Source organism: Oryctolagus cuniculus, chromosome 1, assembly GCF_051225735.1.
Source record: "Oryctolagus cuniculus isolate XC-2025 breed Fujian yellow rabbit chromosome 1, ASM5122573v1, whole genome shotgun sequence".
NCBI lineage: Eukaryota > Metazoa > Chordata > Mammalia > Lagomorpha > Leporidae > Oryctolagus > Oryctolagus cuniculus.
The window spans coordinates 55263401-55271689 of NC_142867.1; positions in this window are offsets into that span (position 1 = coordinate 55263401).

The window sequence follows — 8289 nt, forward strand, 5'->3', positions numbered from 1 at the left end:
AGAGCAACCACCACCCACTGCAGGGGTCTCTACTGTTGACCTCTCCAGAGACAGGAGGGCCCCCGGCCTTCCCAGCTGCCTGTGAAGCAGTTATTATGCCCATATGTAGATGAGGAACCTGAGCCTGCAGTAGGCAGAATAACGGCTCCTCCAAAGATCCTACATTCTAAACCACACAATCAACTGGTTCTGAAAATTGAGATAAATTCTTCAAAAAGCATTTTCTGTGAAGAGCCTTTGATCCAGTTCCTCCACATCTGGGAATCGATCCCAAGGAAAAGCTTATAAACACAAAAATGAGAAAAATACTTATCACAAGGGCTGGTATGTGGTACAGCATATTAACCTGCCATCTGCAATGCCAGAATCTCATCTGGGCACTGGTTCAAGTCCCAGCTGCTCCACTTCTGATTCAGCTTTCTGCTAATGCACCTGGGAAAGCAGTGGAAGATGGCCCAGTGCTTGGGCCCATTACCCATGTGGGAGACCTGGATGAAGCTCCTGGCTCCTGGCTTTAGCCTGGCCCAACCCTGGCCACTGCAGCCATTTGGAGAGTGAACCTGTTCATGGAAGATCTCTATCTCTTTCTCTCTCTCTCTCTGATTCTCCCTCTCTGTAACTCTGCCTTTCAAATAAATAAAGTTTTACTATATTTATCACAGAATTATTTATATTAAGAAACTAAAACAACTTAAATTTCCAAAAAAATAGGAACGCTTAAGTAAAATATGGTCTATCCACTCAACAGAATTCTGTGTAGTGAATAAAGATGCTTTCTTAGATTACACATTAACATGGGATATAGCTATGATATACTGTTTGGTAAAAACAGAGTTTCAAATTGTGTATACAATATGGCAACTGTGTAAAAACTATTCACGTTTTTGCAGTAGGGGAAAATGTTCATTATACTTTTCTGTCAGAAGCAGAGCCATGAGTTCTCTTTTCTGTAGTCCTGTTTATCTGAGCTACATTGTGTCCCTGCTTTATGGATGAGTATTATGGCAGATTCCACCCCCCTTCGAAGACGTCCATGTCCACATTCCCAGGACCTATGAATATGGTAGCTTATGTGGAGGAAGGGAATTTGTAGATGTGATCAAGTGAAGGGTCTTGCAGGAGCAGAGAATCCTGGATTACCCAGAGGACCCACGCAGTTCCAAGGATCTGTGTAAGAGACAGGCAGTGTGAGGCAGGGATGACAGGCAGCAGAGCATAGGACCCACTTCAGACGTCTGCTCCAGAACTCTAAGAAACCAGTGTGGTTTTAGGCCATGGAGTGGGTGATAACTGGTTACAGCAGCCATAGAAACCTCAGACACCACCCCACAGTGGGGAAGCCAAGCTCTTGGAGGGGCTGGAACCTGGTATTGTTCCCCTCCCACTCTAACAGCACAGAGGCACCCGCAGCCCAGCGTTCCCTGTGAGCAGAAGGGACAGCTCCACTGTGTGCAAGCACCCCTGCGGGGCCGTGGGCTGGTGACGCCTGCACCAGTCCCAGCGGCCGACTCTCCTTCCTGGGGATGGTCCAGTGGCATAGGAGAAGAGCACAGGGACCACCCTGAATACAAGAGCATTTTACTTGGGGCGACTCTGCTGCTCAGCCAACACATTTTTTTAAATAGAAATCGCTCTCCATAGCAACAAGGTCAAAATTCTAAAACAGGTGAAAGCTGACGATAAATATCCAAAAACGGAAATGTGAGTTCTACCATTTTTAAAACTCTTTGCAATTGCATTAAGAGCTGAATCTTTTTTATTAAGAGAAACATTAGTCATGAGAATGTGGCATCTTAGCACTCCTATCCTTAATTGAGGGCCTACTGCTTGGTTTTATTTATATATTGGGAAGTGCTACTGTATTTCAAAAAGCTATAACACACCGATCTGCAAATGCAGTGCCCTTCCTTCAGACAGTCCTGGAGTCCCCTCCAGGGCGAACTTTCAACCTCAAAACTGCCCTCTGGGGCCCTCAGAAGCAAATCAATTGTCATCCTCTGGCCTGAGAAACATTCATCTGTCCACAGGCTCCCTGTGCCAGCAGCCAGAGCTGGCTCTAAGGTTCAAGGCTCTGCTTCAATGAGCCCAGGCTGCTCCATTCACAGAGAGGGGAGGTTTAGACTGAGCTGGGGCGACACCATGTGGCCAGAACTGTGACACGTCACGCCAGGGGCTTCTGTTCTTTTTGTAAAGACTATGAAATAATGACATTAAGGATGTTTTAAAGAATCAAGAAAAGAGCTAAAGTTCGCCCGTAACCACGCTAACATCACTATTTTATGTCTGTCCTTTCTCTTCAGTATTTTCTGACAACGACAGCCACAGCGCCCATTCCACGGGGCGCCCTTCTTTTCTATGAAATCTGGCCGCCAGTGGTCTCTGTGCTCATCCACAAGCTATAATCCTTCTCTTCCGTGATAATCAACAGCAGACCCTTGACACATGCCAGTGCAGTGATGTGGAAAGAAAGGGCACTAAATTGTTGGCAGGTGTGGTGGTTGAGAGCTCCATTTCTAAAGGGACAGGCAAGGGTTCAAAACTCAGTTCTTTTAGGACTGTGCCTTGGAGCTTAAAATCAGCCTACTGTGCCAAAGCCCAGCACCTGGTGCAGCCCAGAGGCCTCGACCAGCCAGCTGCCACGCACAGCCTGAGCCTGCAGACTGCTCAGCATCAGGCAGGCACCTGCATTCCTGTGTCAGTGCCAGACTCACGTGGGCCTGGAGAGCATCCCTAGGACCTTGTGGGGTCAGGGACTGCAGGATTGCTGATGTGACCAGCCTGGGACCAATCTGGGTGACTGGAGCTGCCTTTATTACTCTCCTCCAATCTTGAGCCGACAACAAGCGACCAAGGGACTGGGTCTTGGAAATCAGTGCTGGGCTAGTGAAGCCCAATGCTGGGCAGATCCTTATGGGATCCACCCATAGCCCAGCACCTGTGGACAGTTCTCTGGACTTGCCTCCATATCAGGGGGAGGCCTGCACCCTAGTGAGACAGACTTGTTTTGGCATGTTTACCACAAGCCCCTTGCTGGCGGTGTGCACCCCCAGGTGGTACAAGGCCTGGTGACAGTGACAGCCAGTTGTGACCCTCCTAGGGCCTGACTGAGGAGCTGCCTCGTTCACCCCTCCTGTAACCTTGGACAGACAGCAGGAAATCAAAAGACCATTTTGGAACTCAGTGACAGTGAAAATAATGCAGCATTGAGCAGATTCTAATGGTCCCTGTCCCCGGGCCGGTGCCTATAGGTGCCTCCGGACCTGCTTTGGTGCTCAGTGGAGTTTTGTGGGCCTGGTTGAGCAGTCTGATTCCCCAGCCAGCATCACCAGTGGCTGACAGGTGCAGCATTGGGAAGAGAGCCCACCTCCGCAGAACAGACTGCTTAGAATTTCTAGAAACAGTCAAAAATGAAGCCAGATTACTAAAACTCACCCTTCATGCACAGAGGATGTTGTACTCCAACAAGCAGTAGGAACTTCCAAGGAGCCATGATCTCACCTAAAGAGCAAAATACGGTGTCAGAAACCAACCATCCAGGAATTCAGGTTTCCAAATGTTCACACGAAGATTTCAAAATACTGTTTTAAGGAACTCAACAAAATTCAAGAGAACACAGAAAAACGGCTCAATATTCCAATAGAGAGAGTTGACAGAGATGGAAGTAATTAAGCAAAATGAAGCAGAAATCCTTCATCTGAAAAGTACATTAAATAAAATTTAAAATAAATTTAAAAATTTTTAATTTTAAATGCAATAGCATCAATAGCAAAACAGATCAAACAGAAAGACTCAGTGAACTCAAAGACAGGTTATTTAAAATATGCAGTTCAAGAGAAAAAAGAATAAAGAACCAACAGGAATGAATAAAGTTTATGTAAAATATGGGATAACATGAAAAAAAAAATTCAAGTTGTTGGAATTCAAGAGGGACTTGAGCATGCCAAAGAAGTAGAAGGCACTTTCAAGGAGACAATCAAACTTTCCAAACCCAGAAAAAGATACAACTTAGGCCGGCGCCACAGCTCACTAGGTTAATCCTCCACCTGTGGCGCTGGCACCCCAGGTTCTAGTCCCGGTCAAGGCGCCAGATTCTGTCCCGGTTGCTCCTCTTCCAGTCCAGCTCTCTGCTGTGGCCTGGGAAGGCAGTGGAGGATGGTCCAGGTCCTTGGGCCCTGCACCTGCTTGGGAGACCAGGAGAAGCACCTGGCTCCTGGCTTCGGATCAGCGCGGTGCGCCGGCCACAGTGGCCATTGGGGGTGAACCAACGGCAAAGGAAGACCTTTCTCTCTGTCTCTCTCTCTCACTGTCCGCTCTGCCTGTCAAAAAATAAAATAAAATAAAATGATACAACTATCCAAGGAAGGAATGTTAAAGGTCACCAATCAGATTTGATCCCAATCAAGTCTTTCTTTGGGGCCAATATTACCTTGATACCAAAGCAAGACAAGGATACAACAAAAAGAAACCAGGCTGCAGACCAATATCCTAGATGAATATAGATGCAAAAATCATCAACAAAATACTAGTAGATTGAATCCAACAGCATGTTAAAAAGAACATTTACCATGATCAAGTGGGATTCATTCCAGGAATGCAAGGATTTTGACAAAAATCAAATCAGAAAAAACAGCTGATAAAACTCTACATTGCTTCATGATAAAAACTGTGACCAAATTATGGATAGAAGGAACATACTTCAACATAATAAAAGCCAGATATAACAAGCCAACAGCTAGCATCACACTCAGTGGGGAAAAGCTTTTTCTCTAGGGTCCGAAACAAAACAACACAGTATTGGAGCTCCTAGTTAGAGCAGTTAGGCAAGAGAAGGAAACAAAAGGTATCCAAACTGGAAAGAGGGAATTTAAATTGTCAATGTTTGCGGGTGACATCATCTTATACACAGAAAAGCCTAAACATCCCACCAAAAAGCTATTAGAAATAATGAACAAATTCAGCAAAGTTACAGGATACAGTCAATTTACAGAAATCAGTAACACTGTTATACAGCCATAATGAATCATCTGAAAAAAGAAATCCAGAAAGAAATTCCATTTCCAACAGCCACAAAAAAAAAAAAAAAAAAAAAAAAAAAAAGCAAAATACCTGGGAATAAATTTAACAAAAGAAGTGAAAGTTCTCTATAATGCAAACTGTAAATCACTGACTTGAAGAGGACACAAAAAAATAGAGAGACATCCTGTGTCCCTGGATTGAAACAATCAATGTCATTAAAATGTGCATACCACCCAAAGGAATTTGCAGACTCAATGGAATCCCTGTCAAAAATCCCAATAACATTTTTCATAGAACTATAGAAAACACTACTAATAGATGGATGGAACCACAAAGGACCCAAAATAGCCAAAGCACTCTTGTGCATAAAGAACATAGCAGGAAGCATTATACTACCTGACTATAAAATACACTTAAAAGCTACAGTATTTAAAACAGCATTTAGTGGCATAAAACCAGATCCATTGGCCAATTGAACAGAAACCCACACATCTACAACCAACTGATCTCTGACAAAGGAGCTAAGAACAACCATTGGAGAAAGAACAAAGTTTTTTGTTTTTTGTATTTTTTTTTAAGATTTATTTATTTATTTGAGGCAGAGTTACACACAGAGGGAGAGACAGAGAGAGAGGTCTTCCATCCACTTGTTCACAGCCCCAGTGGCTGCAACAGAGCTCGGCCGATCAGAAGCCAGGAGCTTCTTCAGGGTCTCCCACGTGGGTGCAGGGGCCCAAGGACATGGACCATCCTCCATTGCCTTCCCAGGCCATTAGCAGAGAGCTGGATCAGAAGTGGAGCAGCTGGGACTCGAACCGGCCACAGGTGGATGCTTAACCTACCATAACACAGTGCCCCAGAACAGTCTTTTTAATAAATAGTACTAGGAAAATGGGATATATTATATGCAGAAGGATGAAACTATGTCCCTATGTCTCCCCATTTATAAAAATCAGCTCAAAATGGATTGAAGACCTAAATGTGAAACCTGGAACTGTGAGATTATTCAATGAAAGCAAGCATTTCAAGACATTGGAATAGGCAAGGATTTTGAGCATCAAGAAATAAAAGCAAAAATAGACAAATGGAATTCCAATAAACTAAAGAGCTTTTCCACAGCAAAGGAAACAACCAACAGAATGAAGAAACAACTTACAGAATGGGAGAAAATATCTGCAAGCTATATATCTGACAAGGTGTTAATATGCAGAATATACAAGGAACCCAAGCAAGTCAAAGCAAAAAAAAAAAAAAATTAAAAAATGGGCAATAGACCTAAACCCATTTTTCAAAGGAAGACAAATGGCCAAAAAGTACATGAAAAGATGTTCAACATCACTAATCATCAGGGAAATGCAAATCAAAACCACAAGTACCTCACTCCAATAAGACAGTATTGTCAAAAAGATAAAAGATAACAAGTGTTGGTGAGGATGTGGAGAAAGGGGAGCACTTGTGCACTGCTGGTGGGAATGTAAATTAGTACAGCCATTGTGGAAAAGTGCCGCAAAAAACTGAAGATCAAACTACCACATGATCCAGCAATCCCACTTCTGGGATATATCCAAGGAAAAGGAAAGCCATCTGTCGTAGAGGTGTCTGCACTCCCATGTATATCGCGTGCTGTTCACAATAGCCAAGAAATCGAAACAACCCCAGGTGTCCATCAACTGATGAGGGTGACCTAGAAAATGAGGTGCTTGTACTCAGCTGAATACTACTCAGCCATAAAAAGGTGCAATCCTGTCATTCGCAATAATACGGGTGGAACTTGAGGTCAGTATGTTCAGTGAAGTAAGCAAAGCACAGAAAGACAAACATCACGTGATCTCACCCACATGTGGCGTCTAAAACAATAGATGATCTCATAGAAGTTTAAAATATAAATGGGATTACCAAAGACTAGGCAGGGAAGAGCGGAGGGAGGGGTTAGGAAAATTCCACTGACAGGTACTACATGATAGTAGTTCTGGGCTTCTATTGCATGGTAGGGTGAAGACAGATAATGTTCGTGCACTGTATACTTTTCTATTTTAAAAACTAGAAGATATAACTTTTGGATGTCTTCACCATAAAGAAATGTTAAATGCTTGCAAGTATAAATATATTTACCCTGATCAGACATTATACAACATACACATGGACTACATCACATAGTACCCCATAAATATGTACAATTTTGAGAGGTAGTGCTGTGGCATGGTGAGTAAAGCCACCGCCTGCAGTGCCGGCATCCCATATGGGCACTAGTTCAGGTCCTGGCTGCTCTACTTCTGATCCAGCTCTCTGCTATGGCCTAGGAAAGCAGTGGAGGATGGCCCAAGTCCTTGGGCCCCTGCACCTGCATGGGAAACCTGAAAGAAGCTCCTGTCCTGGCTTCGGATCAGCCCAGCTCCAGCCATTGTAGCCATTTGGGGAGTGAAGCAGTGGATGGAAGACTTCTCTCTCTCTCTCTCTCTCTGTCTCCTCCTCTCTCTAACTCTACCTCTCAAATAAACCTTAAAAAAAAGGAAAGAAGGGAAAGGGAGGGGAAGGAAAGGGAGGGGAGGGGGAGGGAGGTGAGGGGAGGGGAGGGGGAAGGAAAGAAGAAATAAGGAGGGAGGGAGGGAGGAAGGGAGGGAGGGAGGGCTGAGGATTCCCTCCGGCACACATTACCCAATTAGATGGTCTAGGTTCACTCAGGGGCAGGTTGACTTACAGCACTCAGAAACTCCTCCCCAGCGCAAATCACAAAGTGAGCTGCCAAGTGAGCCCCAGAAAACCAAGGGGGAGAGGAAAGACCCTGTGTAAGGGGAGTCTCTCACTGGAGGCTCCCAGAGAGCCGGGCAGACACCATTGCGGGGAACAGCCCGCCACAGACCCCCCTTGGGAGTGTGAGGCCAGAGGATTTAAAAAAAAAAAAAAAACAACCTGGCCTCTGCCTTCAAGAACTCACCTTTTTTGGGAGGTGTGGGGAGGGGTAACATAGATGGACACCATAACCAACCCCTGCTCCGTTTCCTAAGGGCTAGAATACACACGTGTTGGAGGAGCAGCGTGAACCCGGAAGTGAACCATTCATCGCGCCCTGGCGGGTGAGGGAAGGCTGCACGGCGATGTCACTAGGTACAAGGTCCGAACCAGGACAGAGCTCCCGGCTGTGCAGCGGCGGCAAGAGGCGCCTCAGACCTCCCCGGGCAGCCTCCCAGGCCCGGCCCGGAGCCCCAGTCCAGCGGGCGCGGCAGGAACGCGATGGCACCGCGGCCTGGGAGGCTCTCCCGGCTCTGCTCCCGC